Source organism: Adiantum capillus-veneris, chromosome 8 (genome assembly GCF_014529385.1).
Source record: "Adiantum capillus-veneris isolate H3 chromosome 8, ASM1452938v2, whole genome shotgun sequence".
NCBI lineage: Eukaryota > Viridiplantae > Streptophyta > Polypodiopsida > Polypodiales > Pteridaceae > Adiantum > Adiantum capillus-veneris.
In genome coordinates, this window is record NC_140938.1 from 44,684,541 (window position 1) to 44,703,987 (window position 19,447).

Here is a 19,447-nt window from a genome sequence, read left to right on the forward strand (position 1 = left end):
ACATTTAGAATAATGAGATCAAATGGATAGAATCTGGGTGGATCTAATCCAATATATGGGTGCCGGTAAGAAACTCATTGCAAGTAAGTCGTTCAATTGCATGGCTAAGAAATGCAAAATCTGATCCATCTCCTTTAAACTCCACCAAACACCAAGTGTTTTGCCGGCTTAAGACTAGGTAGAGGTGTCAGTGAGGTTTCAACATGATGTAAGGTGTCACAACTAGTGCTTCATGGGTGGATCTCATTCCAGTAACAATGTACCCTACTTGACCACTCAATAGCAGTCCAGTAGGTGTAAGCTCTGGATACATAATCCCTACATCCATGACTTCATAACTTTGCCTTGTACCCATTGATGCTATCGTGTCCCCCTTTCGCAACATACCAACAACATGGCAAATGACACCTCTGTACTCATCGTAATAATAATCAAGAAGCAACATACGTAAAAGAGAAGCAAGCAATCCTTCTCGAGAAGGGATCCTCTCAACAACAAAGCGTAAAACCTTTGAGAGGCCTTCCCCTGTCTTGGCGGACGTAAGAAGTGCACCTTTCGGATTTTTTCGAATATGGACTTCATCTGTTCTTTGACTCTTCCAGGCTCAGCTTTAGCTTGATCTATTTTATTAAGAACTGGAATGATAATCAGATCAACCTCAAATGCTAAGTAAAAATTAGCCATGGTCTGAGCTTGCACACCTTGTGCTACATCAACTACAAGTAGCAAGCGAACTTGAAACCTCATAACTAAAGTCCACATGGCCTGGTGTGTCAATAAGATGCAGAAGATAGGATCTTCTTGCAAGAGGAGAAGCGCAACTTGCTTCATCAAGATTTTCCCTCATAACAGGGATGCCTCTTTCCCTTTCCACCTGGAGCTTGTCGAGATACTAAGGCTGTCCATGGCCCTTCTTGATGGTGCCTGGGAGTACAAGAAGGCGATCAGCCACGGTGGATTTTCCGTGGTCAATGTGGGCGATGATGGAAAAGTTTTGGGTAATGTCAGGAAGGTAATCATTGCGGTCGATGTGAGAAAGGCGTGTTGCATGGCTGTTGCCTCAAGCCTCTATTTATCTCAACAAGCTCATGTTTGTCTATGTGTGTGTGGTTGGGCACCAGCATGCTTCACCCAAAGTCAATGTGGGCAGCCCATGGCTGCAGGGATTTCGGCATCAGGCTGGGCTGCTCGGATGGTTATGTGATGTTAGTGCAGCAAGGGTAGCCCACAAAAGGTGCGGCGGTGGAAATGGCCGCAGTAGGTGGTAGCGTAGGACTTGAGGAACATCTCGGGGTAGGTATTCTGTAGAACAGTGGATGCATGGGAAGAGAGGCTTAAGGGTCCACCAACTGATGAGAGACAGAGAGAGAGAAACTATCTCGTTGGTTGAGGCTTGCTGACGCCATGCAAAACATGAAAATAATTAATAATAAAATAATGGACAAAAGTGATTGTGTGTGTGTGGCGAAGAGACTGAGAGTGGGCGATCACTTTGCATGGCACAATTTGCTGGTTGTCGTCAAAAGCAGGGCGAGCAGCGTATAGGCACGCTATAGGTGGTGGAAGGTAGGGAGTGAGAGTTGGGAGATAAACATGCACTCGAAGTAGAAGAGGCTGTGTGGCCTGCATGGACCATTTGTTTGCCGATGTGTGCAGTCCTCACGTTTGTGGGGCTCAGACTAGCTGAGATGACAACCAGTGGTGGTTGCGGACAACGATGGTGGTGCTCCGTGTGGCCCATGGTGCCGTCGTACAACATGGTCTGGGACAACGGAGGCCGACCCCTCCAGTCAGTTGTGCTAGCCTATGAAGTCTTGCAAAATTGGATTTTTCGTAAGGGTGCAGGGAGTCTGGTCTATTGCCCACTAATTGGCAATTCCCGCAGTGTGTAGTGCTCCAATCCACCTTTGCTAGCTTTGCTATACGTTTGTTTCCACAGTGGGTACCATACCAAATGGAAGCCTGGATTCAGTTTTTGAATAAACAGGAAGCTAAAGAGTTTTATCCTAGGTGCTTTTCCACGATGGAGAAAAGTTGGGGTAGCCTTGTAGCTTCCCACTCAACCCCTACACGATGCAGCCCCATCAACCACAGCAAGAGCCATAACCAAGATTATGCTCCATCTCTGCTTACTGGATGATGCTGGGATCAATGATTATGATCGCAAATGACACAAGGATTGCTCAATCATGAAAGCCTGGGGGACGACACCTGCACTTCCTCTCCCCTTTTTTTTTGTTTTTTTCCCAAACTTTCCTATCTAACCTTTCCTAATCTCTAAGATGTTTATCCTCTATACTTCTTACATAATAATTTTCTCTGCTCGGCCTAGTTCAACTTACCATACATGCAAAAACTATCCTACTATGTCGTCTTACTCAGGCATTAATTGCTTCCTAATCACGCAAATCTCTTCAAAAGACAAGGAAGAAAATAAAATCATATGGTGCAAAAACAAAAAAATATTGTTTTGACTTAGCTTTAATGATATTTTGGTTACTTAGATCTTCATAACTCTATGTCATCACATCTTAGGGATCGAACCAAGGCTCTGATACCACTGCTACAAACAGAGAACGCGGTGGCCCTGCAAAACAGAGAAAACAACATATGGCAAGCCTAAGAATCGACAAAGCTGAATACCCGACAACCATCCTCGCACATATCCCATGCCATACACAACATAGAGAGACATCGAGCGAGAGAGAGAAGTAGAGCACATGCAGATACGCCTCCTAGAGTGGAGTGCCACACCGGCACGGCAAGAGAGAGAGAGAGAGAGAGAGAGAGAGAGAGAGAGAGAGAGAGAGAGAGAGAGATAAGAATAGACACAGGCGCTGGGTGCAATTCCCCCTGGTGCAAGAGTGACCCTTTCCCTCTTGCACGTATTTGATTTATAGATTCTTGAATGGTCAAAGTGAGTACAAACTGGTCGGCCGGACATAATTGGCCAAAGCTCACAAAGAGCACTTGAATAATCAAATATACATAAAATGTAACATCCTTATGCATAATCCATTATTTGTTGATGCTCTTGCCACCTGTCAGCTACAATAGATAATAAAATATCAATTCTATAACAATGACTCCCAGAATCATCGTCTTGGGACTGGATAGTATGTCAGTGTGGGGCTCCCCGATTACCAATCCTTGCTATCTTATTGTATAGTGACAGTGAGAACCACAAACATAATTGTCATGTCGTGGGACAAAGTCAACTCAAGTAGTGCATGGAGGCTACAAGAGGTTGTTTGACTCTTGGAAAACACACTCAATCCCTCTCTTACTCAAAACACACTCAATTGCATGTCAAATAGCAAATTCTATCTACAACACTGCAAGAAAATATCATTGATTCACCAAGCAAACAAAGTCCAACCAAGACAAAACTTATAGGTTGGATAGGCATCATCTAAAGACACATGCCCATACCCTCAAATCCCCCTTTTGACCAATTTCCAAAATCGTGCTTATTATCTACAAGGTAGATTTGACCTAACAATTTTAGCTTCAAATGCACCCTACAACTGAGCAATGATGCCCCAACACCCCTCCAATGCATAAATACAATTTTATGGTGTAAATCCTAAGTTATGAGTAGATTAAGGAGAAGGTGAGCTGGAAAAAAATAAGAGTTTCATTGTGAGAAAAGCACAATATCATGAAGAGCTTTCACTTGTGAACGTGATGAAGCAGATCGCACTTCAAACAACACTTCACAAGGGAGTCATGAGATTGAGAAGATAACATAGTGCTCCGCAGAAACATTGTAATGCTTAATATCCAAAAAAGGAACCCACTTAGGTTTTGCAAAAAATGGCTTTTATACCTTAGCCAAAAGTTTTGGGTCAAAAATGAGGAGATCTTTTAACTCTATTACAGCGTGGGATCTCATATATACAATCTGTAAGCCTGTAGCCTGACTTTGTCAAGCTCATAATCTCATAATCATTTACAAATGAAATCCAATCATCAATGAATTACAAATTCTTAAGGCTAAATACGTCCACGTTGCTCAAAAAAGTATAAAATATTACATTATGGTTGCATGTAGACTTGATGCTAGCTAGAGGGCTAACGTCTTCCCTCTCCAAGCTTGGGTCATTCGCGAAGCTTCATGGGATCGGATAGTGCTTTGGTTTGCATGGTGCTTGCTCCTTCTTCAAGGCGTTGAGAGCTTCATAGTACTTTATTATGAGCTTCTTAATGAAAATGATACATGATATATTTGGAAGTCACTTGAAGATATCTATGGCCTTTGAGAGAGCCTTGAGAAGATAATCTTCAATTCCCTTGCCCTTTGGTGGACTTAGTCAGAGGTAGTTGAGCCATGTTAGGTAGAATGTTGGATCCGTTTGAATCTCTAGTGGAGCTTGAGTATACAAGCTTAGATATTTTGGATGATTCTTTAGCAAATATTTTCTCCAATCCGGGTGTGAATCTGCAATATTTGTGGCTCATTCCTTCATTATTTGTTCCTTGACCTTGAGAATTTCATACTTTACTAGAGGATATGGGACAGATTGCTGATGCTACATTTTTATGATTTGCTTTGAAGTGAGCTGGACAATGTTAGCTGAGCGTAGAATGTGTTGCTCCTACTCCATGGCTTCTTTCCACATATCTTCTATCTCTGTCTCTAGGTTCACCATGAGAGATTTCTTGGCTTCATTTATGAAGCTATTTATAGGACCTTACACCACTTCTAGCTCTATTATTGATGAAACTGGAGGTACAATCTTCCTCCTTGGTCATGAAAGAGAGTGAAAGATCCCCTCTGCGTCTACTCTAGTTTGATCTCAATCTACAAGTCTTTATTTATCTTTTCCATTACTTGATATGCCATGTTGGACCCTTGCAATGTAAGGACCGTAGGGTTGGCCATTAATTTTCCTAGTAGCTCACTTTGATCTTTCAGTCTCGCTTCATCTTGTGCTACTTGGAGATTTGTGACTTTTGGTTCTGTATGTAGCCAGTATGTATGAGCATTAGTACCTAGTAGAGTGGCATTCACTTCTTCTATTCATGTTCTTCACTAGCAGTTGTCAATTGCTTCATGAAAGTGGTCATTAGTTGCAATCTTGATCCTGCTTAGGGCTAACTTCTTTTGAACTAGAAATCTGTACTTGTGATTGCTTGTATAGGTTGTTGTACTCTTCTACAAATGTATCTGCCACATCTTTTTTGGCAATTGAGTGTAAGTTTACAACCTCAACTTGCTGGATCTTGTCCTTCTTGCGTAGATTGCAATCCTCATCCCCTCCACAATGTGGTGTGGAAAGTATGCATATTCTTCTATGTTGGCTACTTGGGAGGGACTAGCCTTCTCTTGTTGATCTTTTTGTGATCCATCTTGTTGTACTTTCTCTTGTTCTGCTTTAACTAGTGTAGTGTCATTTGGAGATGACACCTTTTCATCTTCTTGAATCTTTGTTGCTTGGTTGTTTGGCTCTTGCTAGTCTGGTCTTCATCTTTCTTGATATCTTTCTTGTCCTCTTTTACTATATTGCCTCTACAGTGCTTGGCTTAGTAAGCACTCTCCTCTTCCTTGTTCATAAAGTTGAGGGAAAGTTCCCTCCTTTGCATCTGATCTAGCTTCAGTTTTGTTTCAAGGTCTTTGCATTGCTTCTCCATTGCTTGGTAGGCAAAATTGGAGCCTTGAAGAGTAAGTACTATAGGATTCACTTTTAGCGTTTCTAACAGTTCACCTTGATCTTTCAACTTAGACTCTTCCTGTGCCACTTGCATGTTGGAGATGTTGAGTTGCATTTGTAACCATTGTGCATGTGCATTGGTGTCAAGTATTGTAGATTCCAATTCTTTGGTCTTCTTTTCTTGTTCTTCTCTAGCACTTGTCAGCTGTTCCACTAGTTTTTTCATTTTTGAGAGGTTTGCTTGCTACTTTGTGTTGGCCTCTAGGAGCCTTCGTGATTCTACTTTTGAGGTCTCATGCAAAACCTTGTACTCCTCTAGAAATGCATCTGCAACTTGTAATCTCTCTTCTAGTAGTTGGTGACTAATTTTTGTAAGTTGGATTTTATTTTGTCAACGGTACACCTCACTCTTTATTTTCTTTAAAATTTGATGTGCTTATTGAGTGTACTTGTTGATGCATTGTAGGCCTTTTCTGCCTGTTGTGGAGGCCTCTTCCTATTTTTTGTCTTTATCTTCAATTGTTTCTTCCAATGTTTCCTTTAGGTTTGGCTGCATAGTTGGGCCAGTGTCACTTTCAACTTCCTTTGGTGGCTTCTCTGACACCTTTTGAACCTCCAATACTTGTTGAGATTCGGTTGTACTTCTACCATTGATTGGCCCACTTGATTTATCTCTTGTGATGTTGTTCAAGTGTTTTTTCTTGAGCTGCTTGTTCAAGCTCTTGATTCTTCTCACTCAAGGTTTCTTCATGTGGTTGTGTCGCATTGATGGGCGATGGAGGCCTTGATATTTGTTGAGATTCCAATGGGGATGAGGGAACATTGACGGGCCCTTCTAAAGCTTCCTCCCATTCTGTCTCTTCCTTTTTGTAGAATTGTTTGAGATAGGTATGAGGATCTTGGCCAGGGCGATACATGGGGTTCTTTGTTTGTAGTTTCGAAGGCTTTGATTTCCAAAATTCTTCAAAGTCTCCTACCAAGCCCCTTTCCCTTTCAAAGGCTTATCTCTCTCCTTTGAGGCGGGCAGCTCTTTGTGATGGTTCTTTGATAATTATAGGTGTCGACACTTTTCTTCTTTCAATAGCAGGTTCTTCCAGTTGTTGTTTTGCTTTAGCCTTTCTTTCTTTTATTCTTCAGTCTTTGAGGATTCATATGCACATTCTGAAGCTTTATCCCAGTCGGATTCACTCCATCATCCCTCATTGCTTTCTTCTCCAGAAGGCAAGGTCTTTCCCCTAGCTGATCGCCTCAATTTGGGTGCTTGGGATTCATGTTCTTTTTGCTTTTCCTCCTCATTCCTGACTCCAATGATGAGCCATGTATTTTGGTCAAGAGCAGGTGGTAAGTTGTATGTAATCCCCACCGCATGGTAGGCTATCCTTGTGAGGACTTCCGGTGCTCCCAAGTTCTTGTTGTCTGCACTCTTTTTTTGTGACCTTGAGTGCATTGAGGACATATTGGGCATGATCAAGCGGTGTTGGTAACTTGGCCTTCAAAACTATTGTAAAAGTTGAGGGCATTGCATGGTTTGGAACTTGCTTGGATTCTTTGCTCTGAAATGGAAATGTTGAGTGAAAAGACGAGCCGGGTCTTCAACTGGTTTATGGACCATGTCAGAAAATATTGTTGTTGGTGTATTTTTGGAGAAGATTCCTATTCTTTTCTTTTCCCTTGACCTCAAATGTCTGCCTGTTGTGGGTAGCTTTAGGGCTTCTACAATAATCTCCTTGGTAATCTGTACTTCTACTAGTTGTCCTGCTGGATCTGTCAGCATGGTTGTTCCATCCTCTTGAATGGAGCTTTGGTGTTCATACACTCTTTGAAAATCCACTACACATGGTGGTTATTCATAGTAATCTAGTAATCCCAGACGCATGTGTGCTTCGACCTATTCAGGCTCCTTTGCTACATCATATATTTCTCTTGGCATTAGCTGCATTTCCACTGGCTGCCATCTAGTGTCTTGAAGGTTCCATGGAAGATTGGCACGTGATGTTTCTCGAGCAAAGATTCTCCTATATAGGTCTTCTTTGTGACCCTTATGGACTCTTCTTGTAGATGATGGGGGGGACACTCTTGCAATTTTGATGCTTCATGGGCTTCTTCTTTGATAGGGCCATCGAGGTTTGCATTGATCCGGGGTGCAAGAATACATAATTTTCCATTAGGTACATTTTAGAGTAGGATTATGGCCTTGTGCCCCGCATGAAGTGTAATTAATCATTTTGAAGTTGAGAGACAAAATATCATCACCAAAAGCTACAGAAACAAATTTGTGAGCTTCTCAAAACACTTGGACAAAAAAATTCATATTGGGCTATTAATCGTGATTTATAGCTATTTCACTAATTAGGCACCATTTTTGGGGTTTGTCTATGCACTTGGGTGGAAGATATTGAATAATGAAAGGATTTCACTTTTGGAAGCATTTGGATGCAAAAGGTCCAGATTTTGATCAATTTTTGGCTTGAAGGTCATTGAAAATGAAAAATGGATGATGCACAATTTTGGAATGTCCATTTGGCTTGAAAGTTGATGTGTGGACTAGTGAGAATGTGTAGGGGCAGGTGATGACCAAAATTTTCCAAGTTCTATCTTTTTTACTCATGAGCTATTAATCGGGATTAATAGCTACGTTGAATTTTTGTTGGCTTGTTTGCACTTTGAAGTTTTGGGGTGTTTGTTCATGACGTCCCAAAGCACTGAATGTGGTTTGAGTATTTTTGGACACACAAGTTGTGCTTTGTGTCAGATTTTGGCTTTGGTGCAAAGTAAGTGCATTTTTTGGTCTTGGAGTCAGTGAACAAGTGATTTTTGTGCAGTAAGTGGGTTTTTGGCTTGAACTCAACATGTGAAAGATTGCTAAATCGAAAAAGTGGAAATAGAATTTAGCCTCAGACCTATTAATCACGACTAATAGTCTATGATGAAAAAGTTGGAAAGTGCAATTTTGATGATCCACAAATTGTCCTATAGTCTTAGCAAGTAATACTTGGCTCCTACTTGGGCTTCTTTTGATCTTCTAGCACCTCTTGACACTTGATCTTTTAACTTTGGCAACATTTGGGCCTTGCACTTTGTGGCTGTCGTTTTTTGCACTCCAAGCACATGGGCCCCTCCCATAGGTCATCCTGACTTGACCTGTCGAGTTTCGTCCAATTTGGAGCTGATTTGTGGCCGTAGGTCAAAAATGACACTTTGTGTCCATTCAAGCTGGTTTTCCATATCCGGGGCATCAAATGAGATTTTCTCTTGGTTCCACCTAGGTACATTGGTTATAATACCTATGGGGAAGTTGTTTGTGAAGTCAGAAAGAATGGAATTCCGACTCTGAGCCAAAATTAAGATTAATAAGTATAGAAACATCCCCTCCCTCCCAACCCTGGTCATCTAGTCACATGGTAATGTTCTATAGGTCTTTGCTATGTCCCCTATCAGTTTTGGTCATATTTGGTGGACTGAGTTGGCCGGAATGGTTGTTTTTACACTCGCTTTCTTTGTGGGGATTATGCTAACCTAGGGCTTTTTTTGGCTTTCTCAACCTCAAGGACATGAACAAAACTAATCGTTAGTAGGTTAGGAACTTACCCCTCATGTCTTATGTGAGATGGCGTATTGTGATGGTCGCTAGAAGTAGCAAAAGGCGTGTGCCAAAAGCTCTCCCAGAGCTCTCCTAACTCAGTAGGTGAAAATGAGACTACTTTTAGCCTACCTTGACTATGCATACCCAGGATTCCCCACAAACTCCCCAATTAGTCCTACTAGATCGCGAAATATACCTTCCTTTTTAAAAAAATTAAATTTGGATTCCGGTTATCCCGTTTCCAAAGGTTTTGCAGAATCGTGCCTTGTGAACCTAATTTAGGCTTTCTGTCGCCATCCTCAGAATCGTATAAGATTTGAAATGGTTGCCCGTCTCTGCTGCCTGATCATCATGGTTCCTTCCATTCTTCCATGTGAATCTGTTTGGCATTTATTTGTTATTTTTTATCTTTTTATTAGGAAATTTAGTAAAAATTAACAAAATCACTCTATAAATAAAATTTCAAACCCAAGAATACTAAAACACGCCTAATTTTAGTTCTTTGCCATATTTTTGTGGATTACTCCATTCTGATCATATTTTTGGCTCAAAAACACACAAAAAGAGTAAAAATTGAAATATTTTTGGTTTTTTGAAATGTATTTACAATATATATACACACACCTAGGGGTTATCATATTACATTCTCCTCCTTCTCTTAGTTATTATGACATTTTCATCTCATTTTGTAAAAAAATTCACACGTTAACACCCCAATTACTTCAAACATTGTCCTTTTCTCTATCATATTCATGCGCTTGGATCCGCATTCAGAATGCCTCCTGTAATGGAGAAAGCATTTTTGTGAGGTTCTTTGTGAGCATAGAGGGTGAACTTAATTGATGGTACCAACATAAACATAGTACTTAATTAACTTGGCATGAACAATACTTTTGCAATAGAGAGAGTTAAGAGAGCTTGACAACAGTTGAGGACCGGATTTATGTGGAGCTGGGTCCCCCCTCCAATAGGCATTTGTATTATAGTTTCTCTCATTACAAGGGAGATATGGTATAATACAATCTTTGTCTTCCTTGTGACCTAGGTGATGCAATGAAGATGGAAAGCTTCATGCATCACGAGCATAACATAAACTCATGAGAGAAATGGCCTCCTGCAAGACCTACATGCACTTGTTCCAAGATAGGAAGGTACCCCTCTTCATTGACACACAATCTAAGCTATTGGTCCTTTCCTGGTTGATAGAGTTGATCCCCAATCATTGCATAGCTATCTTCTTCAGTCTCTATTGCTCTTTGTCATCGTTTACTCATATCTTCAGGGAATGTTCTGTCACTCATATATTCCTCTAAATATCTACTCCAATGTGGTGTCATTGAAGTTTGGAATAGGGTGGCATGGGGTATGGTTTCCTTTTCCTTACATTGAGGGAAACTATTCACGTAATCATGAACTTTTTTCTTCATGGTATGCCAATAAACCCCTAGCCAAGTCAATCATCGTAGGATTTGGTCCCACCACTTTAGGATTTGCAAAATGGAGTCCCACCACTGCAGTATGAGATTGACTCAAGTAGGTTTCTTGTTCATCTAGGTTAATGCACAAAAGAAGAATTTCATCCTTGTTTTTACGATATAGTCTTCCAGCCAGCAATTGATATAAGGTGGATTGCTCTATCAATCGTGGTGTAATAGGAAGTGGTATTTGGGAATCTACTCGCGCTATAGTCATTATCGTCATTGCTTTCCCTGAGGTGATCCTTGACAGGTGATCCACTCTTTGGTACGTGGTGCTCGTTTTGACTACCACTATGAAGTCAAATTCAAATAGGATGATGAACCATCTTATTATTCCTCTTGTATTTCACGGCTTGTTCACCAAATAGAGTAAGGCTTGATTATCCACAAAAAAGAAAAACTTGTTAGCTAACAAGTAATATCTGAATTTTTTGATTGCATACACCATTCCAAGAACTTCCCTTTTAGTAGTTGTGTAATATTTTTCTGCTAGGATTAGTTGTCTGCTGGTATATGATATAGGAAAATCAATAGTCCTCTCTCTTGGCTGAGCTAATATAAAACCAATAGCAAAACTTGAAGCATCATACACATTTCCACACACACCAATATCAGCACCAAAATACCCAAAGCGCCCAAATAGCTGGGAAAAGGTGATCTCTCATGTCGCATGCTTAGACAATACCCCGTGTCCATCACATGCTGCTTCTTTCATTAATTTTTTCACTGGAGAATACCCCATGTCCATCACATGTTGCTTCTTTCAGTAACTTTTTCACTGGAGAATTGAGTGCTTGCAAGTCTTTGCTTTAACCTTCATTTTGGTCTTTGACTTAACCTTCATCTTGGTCTTTGACTTATCCTTTTTTCGTTGCCGGAAAATTATATTCATTGGTTGAGCCTTCATGTGATTTTTTGCCTCTATTGGAGCTTGAGCAACAGCTTTTTGGAATGCCAAAAATACTTTCAAGTCCACCAACTACAATGCTTCTTGCAAGACCGCTAGCACTTTCAAAACTTGCAGTATTTTAGAATGCCATGCTTATAGTAGTTTGCCATCCTCCACCTTTGTTGCAATCTCTGTCAAGCCCGTGTTTTAGAATGCTTTTGTTGCACCAATTTTTGCTGCCAATAAGACGACCAAGGGACCCACCGACCTAGCACTCTGATACCACTATAAGCACCGGTTTATAAGCACCCCTACCAATGTTGTAGAGCCACACACACCAATATCTGCACCAAAAGACCCAAAGCACCCAAATAGTTGGAAAAAGGTGACCTCTTATGTCGCATGCTTAGCCAATGCCCCACGTCCATCACATGTTGCTTCTTTCTTTGACTTTGTCACTGGAGAATTCAGTGCTTGCAAGACTTTGCTCTAACCTTCATCTTGGTCTTTGACTTGATCCTTTTTTCGTTAGCGGAAAATTGTATTCATTGGTTGATCCTTCATGTGTTTCTTTTGTTTCTTGCACTTTTGCTTCTCCTTGGAAGACTCTTTCCCCATTGACTTGGACAGTGGCTTGTCCGATGGGTAAGTCAAGGAGCCTGAATGCATGGAGAAACTATCATTTTGTGTGTTCCATGAGCTTCTGTTCTGGATGCTCTTGAATCTGCAAACCTCTTTAGGCAATCTGCTAATCCCTCCAGAAAAGGGAGAAGCAATAGGAAAAAAAGTGTCCCAAAATTGTTGACAATTCGTAGCCAGGGTATTGTCTTTCCGCATCCTTAGATGTTTCCAAGCCGTAATCACGTCGTGCTCATAGTGCTCAATCAACCATGCCAAAGTAAACGCTCTCTTGAACTTTACTCACGTTTTTAGAGCTTTACTATGGTCAAACCCCATGTATGAGCATTGCCCTGGAGAAGAGATGTTGCCTTTTGTACCTTGCAGGCTGGAAAGAAGTTCCCCCAAAGAAAGCGGTGTCAAACTGTTGTATGCAAGCAAGAGCTCGATGGGAATCCTTGAAGCCCAAACCAAAAAAGTGTCAAACCGTATTGCTTGACCCCCATCCTTCCAACTCTTTGGTCTTCTTTTCCAAGTTGTCAAATTCAGTGGCTCTCATGAAGTGGCTCTGCTCCTCTTCATCTTGGTCTTTGAGTTGAGGTTGATTGATCCTGAGGTTGTGCCTCAGGCCCGGCCTTGTCACCTCCTTCCTCTTCATGTGCCAACTCCTCATCTTTTTTGATTCGGAGCCGATTGCTGCAAAAGATGCAGCGACAAGTCTACGCTTTTATAGGCATCGTGGCCCAAAAGGACATGCAAACTATGAACGATGGGGGGGCTGCGCGAGGGATGGACATATCTGCAGAGCACAGATAATACGCACGATGACTTTCACAAATGGGGGCCGCGCGAACGCGAGCCCCCGCAGAGCTAAACAAATCACACCCGCCTGCTAGCTGGATTTTAGCACTACAAGAGTGTGGTTTCACTATCAAATATCGAAGGGCGTCACTAACTATGTCGCTGCTTGCTTATCACAGGCATGGCATATACAGCATAGGAATCAACCTAACAACAACAAGATAAAGGAGACTTTTGGGAGCTTACAGGCACAGTCACATCACCCTCGTCACCAACCTCCAAGAATCTGCGTACCCTAATACGTCCTTGGGATAAAAGAGAAATGTTAATAAATGCAACTTAGCAATGGATCTCTTGGAAGGGCAATGCAAAGATTGGGAAAGCCAAAAGTCATACAAAAAATTTGCAAGCTCCTAAGCAGTGTTCTAGGATTTTGACAAGGCTCGTGGGATCAATTTTCCTCCTACAATGTTTGTACTTTGCTTCTTCTTGTTCTTCTTCTCCCTTTTGTTTCTATCCGTCCCCAGGTGGTATAGAACCATTGGATCTAGCCCGCATACTTAATTTGTAAATGCGAGGCTAGTGACCATATGATTAGCTATGGTATTTTCACTCTTCTACAAAAAGAAGGATAAGAAGCTAAGCTATGTTCACAATGTATATCAACATTTCTCCACCCTCATCATTTCGTATCTTGACCACACAACCTGTTATGTGCACAGACATCAGGATGGGCACCTCAACTATGTCCGACCAAGTGTGAACATGTCCCTATGGTTAGGACAATTAAGGAATCCTATTAATAAGACCCTAGGCTCATTTTTTAGCTATCTTGTGTGATGACCACACTTGTACTCTAGGCCCTTGGGAGCTCTACTTGTACACCCGTATTAGTGTGAGCTTGGAGGTATGGGACATGAAGTCCTTGGTGTAGAGGCTAGCCCATTAGCTATAGGCTCTTAGGCTTGGAGGTGAGCCCGTCTTGTCTCTTTGGCTAGGAGGTGAATCACATGTCTTCTCTCTACCGTTTGTTATGCATGAGTATGGATTGTGTCATGTCATGTGTGCAGGATGGATCTAATATGGGGCTAACATTGGTATTAGTCCTCTTCTTGGTCATACAGATGCCATGGAGCATACAGAATTCCATTAGAGCTCATGAGGCCATGATGGCCTAGCTTGACATGCTCTACCTCTTCCTTAACAAGAAGGGGATTCTCCTTGTAAGTCAACAAATCAACTAGGGTAGCTTCTGTATTGTCTTCCACTAAAAGGAGAACTCGAACTCTTACAGCTCAATTACCCATTTCTTGACCACATTTGACATGTTAGAGCCATTAATTAAATGTGGCAAGAAGGTGTAACTTGTTAAGAAAACAAAAGGTCATAGTAGCAAGTAATGACGAAATCGTCGACAAGCAAATATTTTACTGGCCATCACTAGCTCTACTTCCGAGAATTTTCTCTCTGCTACCAACTTCACTCAGCTTGCATAGTACACTGCCCTCATATAATGGCTGCCCTTCCCTTTTTGCAATAGCATGGCTCCAATGGCGTCATCCCCTACTGATGGATTTACATAAAACACTTGCTCCCAATCAGGAGCCTGCACGGATGACAACCCCCCTAACACCTCTTTCACCTCTTGAAACACTTCTTCACACTTGTCATCCCATTGCAATGGATCATGATTTGCCACTTGTTGTAATGGATAAAGGAGCTGTGAAGACAATGGAATAAACCGTGCCATGTACTTCACTTTGTGTATAAAGGTTGCCAATTGCTTCGTACTCGTAGGTGATGGAAGAAGAATAATAGACTTAACCTTGTCTGGATCAGCCTCAATGCCATTTTCTGACACCATATGGCCCAATAACTTCACCCTTGGCTATGCTAGATGACATTTCTTTGGATTTAGTTGTCCTCCACATTCATCATATCGAGCCATTACCATCTACAACTTCTCATGGTGTTCAGCCTACTGCTGTAGACACAGAAGTTGTCCATAAAATCTTTAAAACAACTACCAATGAATAGTGCCAATACCCAATTTGCTCTCTCTTGATAGAAATATGGTCCATTTGACAACCCAAATGGCAATACCGTGTAGCAATAACAACCCCATGGTGTAATGAAAGCTGTCTTTGTTCAATCTTTAAGAGAAATCTTCAATTGAAAATAGCCTGAAAAACCATCACACACACTGTACCTCTCATAACCCCACTGAATCCAAAATTTGATCGATGAATGGAAGAGGATATGGGTTCTTCCTAGTGGCTGCATTTAAGGGTTTAAAATCTACACAAATCCTCCACTTTCCATCCTTCTTTGGGTTGGCTACTACTGGACTCACCCATTATGTGGTCTCCACTGGGACTATGAACCCTGCCTTCAATAACTTGTCCACCTCTTCCCACATGGCTTCCATCTGCTCTTGACCCATCCATCTTAGCCTTTGCCACATTGGCTTTAGCACCTTCCTTCAGCTCTATATGCATCTCTTCTCCCTTGAACCCTCTAATCTCTTCATATGAAGTAATGAAAAAATCAAGAAAACTAGCCAACATGTGCAAATATATCTCCTTCTCCATGGCTGAGAGGTCTCCACTGATCATTTGTGTCATCAATTCATTATTCTTTAACAATTCAACCTTGGTTTTCATCAGCCCTTCAATCACTTCATAAGGCCCTTCATTTTCATCTTCAATCTCATTTGTAAATGCAACTAAACTAGACTCATGGATTTCTTTGTCCATTAGAAGAAATGCAACATCAACATCCTCATCACTGCTGGTAGTACTATCACTGTCCTCATCAATCACTGTGGATTAGTCTCCATCACTAGACTCATTCTCATCTTCATAAAGCTCCTTCAATACTTCCCTCGTGTCCATATTGTATAGCTTCTTGGCACCTGTCTTTCCATAAAGGCTAATCGTACCACGTCTCCAAACTTGAACAGCTCCCACGTAACCATGGTCTTCCCAGTATAATAGGATATGCTCCAAACCCGCTGGCATCACATGAAAATCAACCACCACCTTTGCATCATACGCCTCCACTTCTAAGATCTTTACAACACCCAAACATTTTACTTTTTGATGGTTTTCCAATCTGATCCGAAAGCCTGACACCCCAGTCACTATAAGACCCATCTTCTCAACGCATGAGTGTGTTATGACACATATTTGGGCTCCAACATCAACATAACCTTGTCCCATATTTTTTCTTTTGTGCCACACATCTACTATTGGGCAAATTTCTGGTAGCTCATCCATGGCCAACACCTTCACTGAACCTCTCTCTGGTTCTTTCTCCATTGGGTTAACCATCCTCTTCCATTGTCACTTTAGCTTAGGCACCATCTCTATAAGCTGCCCAAAAGTAACATCTGTTGTCCTGCTTGTCAGATCCTCCTTCAAGTCATAGCTTAATTGCCCATCCCCTAGTGGAAAATCTGAAACATGAAACTTGCGAGGAGCCCTTCTTTTCCTCTTGGACTTGACATCCTCGCCTTCATGGCTCTTTCCCTTCTTCTTACTAGGACCCCTACGCCACTTCTTCCTTCCTTATCCTGTGTGGTCCTCTTCCCAATAGGCATCACTAATGTATCCTCTAGCTTTGCTGCCTTCTCCAAGGTGACCACACTTATCACCTTTGTCTTTCCCTTTTCCTCTTGGGTTAATCCACTAGTTCCTTCTTCTCCTTTTATTTCAATGCCATAATCATTTGACCTAGTTAGCACCTGTCTTGGCAATGGATACATGTCTCCCCCCATCCTTTGTGGATTATCACATTGTGGGCCGATGTGGCCCAACTCTCCGCAATTATAACATGTGGGCGTCTGCCTCCAGAACCTACCATTGCTTCGTCTAACACCATTCCTGGATTTTTCTTCACCTCTTGGCTGATTTGCAAACCTCCCCCAACCTCGAATATTTCCCACATTACCTAGCATGTTTAGGCTCAGATTCTTCATTAAATCTACCACTTTTCTCATGTCTTGCCTTAGCCCATCATCTTGCACTGTTGTAGTGACCACTACTGGCATAACCTGAGGAGTAACAGAAACCACTGGTTCATGATGAACCCCTGGCATGCAACCTTGCAAATAATCCATAGGCTGAAATTCAATCCTCCTGGGCAAAGACTCTACTCCTAGCTAACTCATTCTTCTCAGCTTCCAGTCTTTGTTCTTCGCTACATCTAGTGCATCTTCATATGTTCTAGGCTTCTTTAGCTCCACTCTCCAACGTATATTCTCCCAAAGACCAGAGAACTTGTCCTTTTCATCATGTCAGGTGGAGGTACCGGTGGTGCTAAAGCCTTGCACATCCGTTCCCATGCCATTGAAAACTTACGTATGTAAGCATCTACTGGCTCACCTTGCCTTTGCACCAAACCTTGTACTTCTTGCCACACTTTGTCACAGGATATTCTGTCTTCACAAACTCCACTTCCAATCCATACCGTAGATTATCTCAACTTAACCTCACAGGTGGATCAACGGCACGCAACTCCTCTTCAAATGCTTTGGACCAAACTCGTGCATCACTCTTCAAACAAATCTGGAGAAGACGTAACATCTGCATAGGATCATGAATCTGATTGCTAATGCAGGCAACCTCCATCTTTTCCAAAAATTCTTTCACATATTCATCACTTCTTCCATGAAATTCTGGATAAGAGAAAGCCATGGCTACCCAAGTTTTGATGCTTTGAGAACTCCTTCTAACACAGGTGCAAGAACCCAAAACTTTTTTTACTGACTCAATCCCCAGAAACTTCAATGGAGCTCAACTTTAGATAAGGACAAACACATGCACATCAAATGAGTTTTCATAGTTAATCATCGAAATTACAACAGGCAAAGGGCATTCCAGTATCTCTCTTAATCTTCTTGGCCCGAACATAAAGACTATGCGTTGCTGGAAAAAAATCTTCCTGGACACATGAACATTTATTTGGATTCTTTGTGTTAAATGAAAAGGAGTGAATTGAGGTCGTTTTGATCATTCATTAAATCCAACCATGCAGCTCCCAAGAAGGCACACCTGACTTATCCTCTGATTTTGCCAGAATTTCAGCAGCATAATAGCATAAATGGCTCAAAAGACCAAAAAACCAGTCATCACAACTTGGAAAAATTTCGGCAGAGTTTCCCCTGAAGTAGAGCAATAAGAACCCAAAATATAGACTGTATATGTATGCATAACCTGCCAACAATGGAACCCGAGCATCAAGTAGGAATCACTAGTACATAGCCTATGGTGAGGTCACAAAAAGGGTGCTCCAACCAACTGTATTACCAAAAGGATCTCACATTTGAGAATCCCCCAGCTCAATAAAACCTCACGCTATAGACCCTCTCACGTAAGCTTATGCAAATCTCATATAGTCAAGTCTCAGAAATGACTATCTTCTAGACCAAGTCTCAAAAATGGCTGCGACTGCCAAATAAAACCAAGTACGGTTCCACAAAGGCGTACAATGGCAGTATCCACAAGTGGCGACAATACAAGACATTGTGCTCAAATAGGCGCCAAATGATGCATACCCACGGAAACTGCAAGTGACTTCCACTTGCCAATATATCACTCTACTCCAGCTACCTGTACCTGTGTGAATCACTTGTACTTGTACCTGTAACCTGTAATATGCAACCTATAATCTGTAATCTATAATCCGGAAGCTAAAAGAAGATCCTCAGTGGGGGCACCAAAAGAATGCGAGCGGGTTGGAACACACACAATGCCTCTATAATCACCCAACATGCACTCTTGGGATGACACACACACACACACTATGGGGCACCCCTCGGCTTACACAACCCACCTGGCCGAGATAGGGAACACACAGATGGAGTGAGAGGAGAGAGAATATCCATTTGCCCACTCAACACATGACACACACACACACACACACACCCAAAAAAATCAGCTCAAAAGAGGAATATTTCAGATGTTTAGATACAATTGATGTTGGGCCAACACCAATGGCGCAAATAGCTCACACAATATGGATGAAATATGCCAGATACAATCACAAATTTGAACAGAGGCTTCGCTCACCCACAAGAGAAACTTACACAGCCAAAACAACAGAAGAAAGTGAGGAATTTGGCAAAATAGACAGCGCCATTGCGTTTGGAGTGGCCAAAAACCCCAGTCTACAATATCAAAGTGCTCAAATCCGACCTCGGATGAGCAGTTTATGGCCAAAACAGGCTCCAAAAATAGCAAAAATTGAGTTGCAGCTCTTCCTCCTCTTATCTTCACGTTTTGCTGGTCTCTTTCTCATGTTTTCAAGTGTCCACACTTCTTTATCCCTTGGGCACCTTTGGCCTTTTGATTGACTTCAAATGGACCCCGAAAAGGCCAAAAAAATGCATCCATCCGCACAGTGATTGCAAATAATGCATCCA

At 41.7% G+C, this 19,447-nt stretch overlaps 1 pseudogene; it reads right to left on the bottom strand.

Moving 5' to 3' along the window:
• Positions 1 to 43: 43 nt before the first annotated feature.
• LOC147452058 (translation factor GUF1 homolog, mitochondrial pseudogene) lies at positions 44 to 1,175 on the bottom strand (annotated as a pseudogene).
• Between the last annotated feature and the right edge of the window lie 18,272 nt (positions 1,176 to 19,447).